This window comes from Silene latifolia, chromosome X (genome assembly GCF_048544455.1).
Source record: "Silene latifolia isolate original U9 population chromosome X, ASM4854445v1, whole genome shotgun sequence".
In the NCBI taxonomy this organism is placed as follows: Eukaryota; Viridiplantae; Streptophyta; class Magnoliopsida; order Caryophyllales; family Caryophyllaceae; genus Silene; species Silene latifolia.
In genome coordinates, this window is record NC_133537.1 from 2,205,781 (window position 1) to 2,209,565 (window position 3,785).

The following is a 3,785-nucleotide window of genomic DNA, read 5'->3' on the forward strand; positions in this document are numbered from 1 at the left end:
ATGGCGGTGTTTGATCTAAATTTGGATCCGGTGGATGAAGAAGAAGTGTTGGCAGAAGGGTTTAATTCGGAGAAACCGAAAACTGAAAGCGATTATAAGGTTTTTTCGATTAAGAAGCGGATTTTAATGGTTTGGAACGAAGAAACAATGCAAGATGATCATGTAAAGGAAAAAGAACCACCAGAAATCAAGCTTCTTCTCAGCCATTTAAGGTACACCATTTTTCCGTCAAGGTTGTATTCATGTTAGCTGACACCAAATTAAATTCAGATTATATAATTGTTTTATTTCAATGTTAGTATTTATTTGTTGATCTAACATGCATTCTAACTCTACGTGGGTGGGTCGTGTAACCCATTTAAGGTACTAAGGTAATATTATTATCGTTATATGTGGCTTTCCTTAGCCTTGGCAAACAATCTAGAGATGGAATCATGGAACTAAACACAAGCCGACCTGGCCATTACCCGAGCGAGTTTTTTTGAGGAAAAATGCAATATAACTTTAAAAAATAACTATGATTAGAAATATGGGGTAAGATTGATATTTCAGCCCTAGGTTAAATTTGAATCTAGCTTCGTTCTTGGCAAAATCGTTAGTAGATTAATGTTACGTAAATGGGTACGTATCGCTAATTTAGTATGTTAGTTTTGAGATTGAAGGTGTGGAGGTCGGAAATAAGAGGTGGTACAAGGATACAAAGTTTATGGTGATAGGACATAGAGGAAATGGCATGAATAGTTTACAATCTTCTGATCCTAAGATGAAGGCCGTCAAGGAGAATACCATCCTCTCATTCAACACTGCTGCTTCTTTTAATGTTGATTTCATCGAATTTGACGTTCAGGTAGTGTTTGGAAACGCGGATTTGATTTCATTTTCATGATTTTAATTGTAGAAATCTAAACGTTTGAATTCAGACTGACCTTTTTCGTTTGAAATTAAGACAGATAAAATGTGATTTTTCATCATAAATTGTCACTTTTTATTATAAAAATGACATTTTCTCGTCTTAAATTCAAACCGTCTTGGAGACTTACTCATAATAACATAACATGTCAATTATGATCCTGGCCTATAGGTGACTAAAGATGGTTGCCCGATCATTTTTCATGACGAGAACATCTTAACCGAGGAGAACGTAAGTTCATTAACATAAACTTAACTTCTTTAACTTACAATACTAGCTTAATACTCCTATATATTATATATGACAAATTATTAGCGCTTAAGGTACTGTGCGTGTTTCCATACAAACACTAATGCTAATTGCATTCATTATAGGGTACTATACACGAGAAAAGAGTTACAGAGTTAAGTCTCTCGGATTTTCTAAGTTATGGCCCTCAAAATGAGCCGGGAAAGGTCGCGGGAAAACCATTATTGAGGAAAACTAAGGATGGCAAAATATACAAATGGGATGTCGAGTCTGACGACATTCTTTGCACCTTGCAAGAAACATTTCAGAAGGTTGATCCTAATTTGGGTTTCAACATTGAATTGAAGTTTGACGATTTCATTGTCTATCAACAAGATAACCTCATCAATACTCTTCAATCAATATTACAGGTAATTGTATGGAGTAACAATTTCCAACGTCCCACTGGGGCGAGCACTCCTACTAGCCCATCCCTTAACCACGGGTCCTGATTGTTGCTGTACATATTGCAGGTTGTGTTCGATAATGCAAAGGAAAGACCTGTCATATTCTCGACATTCCACCCAGAGGCGGCCTTACTAGTGCGGAAACTTCAAGGTACATACCCGGTTTTCTTCTTGACAAATGGGGGAACAGAGACGCACAATGATATTAGACGAAACTCAGTGGAGGAAGCCATTAAGCTTTGCTTAGAGGGTGGTTTACAAGGCATTGTCTCAGAAGTTAAGGGTATCTTCAGAAATCCCGGAGTTGTGAGCAAGGTTAAAGAAGAAGCCAAGCTTTCGCTCTTCACTTATGGCACCCTTAAGTACGCGTCCTTTTTCATGTGATTAATTATTTCTTGTTATGGAGTGACATGATATACTGACTGAAGCGCGATTTTGATGTTTCAGTAATGTGCTAGAGTCGGTATATTTGCAACATTTGATGGGCATTGACGCGGTGATAGTAGATTTTGTTAAAGACATTACAACATTTGTGGATAGCAAAATCAAGCAATTGAAAGCCAACGACGACAATTCAATCCAGAAGGCCGGACATGGAAATGCACATAGCATCAAAGCCGGAGTTCTCTCAGACGGAACTCGGAGTTGATCCAACAATAGAATGATCATATTGTAGGAATTTGTAACTCTTAACAATAGAATTATTGTAGGAATTGTAAGTTAAGGGTATCATTTTGTTTCCTAATTAACTTTGTACACATAGTGTTGGAAATATAGGTCACTATAGGGGCGAAGATATATTGAAAGAATATATGTTGTTGTGTCGTGGTATGAAGGCCACTGAATGAGAAACGAAATCGCCCCGACTATGGTACAAATCGATATAGGCGTCGTCCCCCAAGGTCACAACACTCCTAAAAGTTGTGTACTCAACTATTAGGAGTTGGAACTCATATGGTATGCTCAAAATTATCATAGAGAAGGTAGTAAAGATATATGAAGATGTGTTTTTCTCAAATGACTACACTTCTCTATTTATACTGGTTAATTAGCACCATAACCACAAAGTTAGTGGCCTAATCACCACAAACTCGGGTTATTTCGGGTTTGCCATATATTTTAGATTGGGCATTTTCGGTTGTCAAGTTGCCGGGTCATCACCGATTTGGGTCACTTTGGGTTGGTATTTCAGGTCGGGCAATTTTCGAGTACGGTCATCATAAGTCGTGTCAATGGTTATGATGGGGCATATTCTGCACCGCTGACCAAGTCAACATATTGAGCAAGGTCAAAGATATCCACAGCAAGTCAACGACTTAGACGACCTAGCCGATGCGGCCCATCGGCCTGCCAACCTGGGTCCCGGCATGACAACTGCCGGTAGGAACACATACCCGCGTACTCATATCCAAGACCCCTCGGCGGTGAGTCACCGGGGCCCGCCGGCCAGCCATAGGTCCCTCGGCCGAGGGGTAGATCAGTCTTTCCACCTGCTAGCCACTTGGCCACTTGGCCACTACGTGACAAAAGGTGAAGTCTATAAATACTCCTCAACCTTCATTGAGGAGAGAATCGAATCCAATCCAGAAATACACAACTTAACCTAAATACACTATTCATCTGGTATAATCTTCCTTATCTCTCTGCAATATATTCCTAGCCAATTAGCATACAACTTATACATCTAAGTTTACTGACTTGGGCGTCGGAGTGGGTACGCTTGGCTCAAAGCCAAGCCCTCAGTTCGTTCATTGTTGCAGGAGAGGCCGAGAGGAACGATTAAGACCAAGGAGAATCAACTCAAGACATCATTCAACAAGCCACGGGTGGTAACTATACTTGCTGCGGAATTACACCGGAACAATTGGCGCCGTCTCGTGGGGATAGACACTAGAAGCTAGTCACATTCATTCCCAAAAAAAAAAAAAAAAAACACAAAAACCCACCCAAAAAGCTAAGAAGATGTCGAAACAACAAGACGCGGTCGTGACCGACGAAACCGCGTTCTACCAAGATGATACCTTCAACAATTGCAGAGTCGTGCAGCCCTCCACCGCGTGGGTAATCCAACCGGAGTTCGGGATGCCGATAATACAGACACGCCGCATTGCCGACCAACCAGTCACCATCATGGGGCATGTGGTTGACATAGCAAAGCGAAAATGGTCCTGGACCTAATT

At 40.5% G+C, this 3,785-nt stretch overlaps 1 pseudogene; it reads left to right on the forward strand.

The window, feature by feature from the left end:
• Positions 1-2,270, forward strand: LOC141622618 (glycerophosphodiester phosphodiesterase GDPD1, chloroplastic-like; annotated as a pseudogene).
• The last annotated feature ends 1,515 nt before the right edge of the window (positions 2,271-3,785 follow it).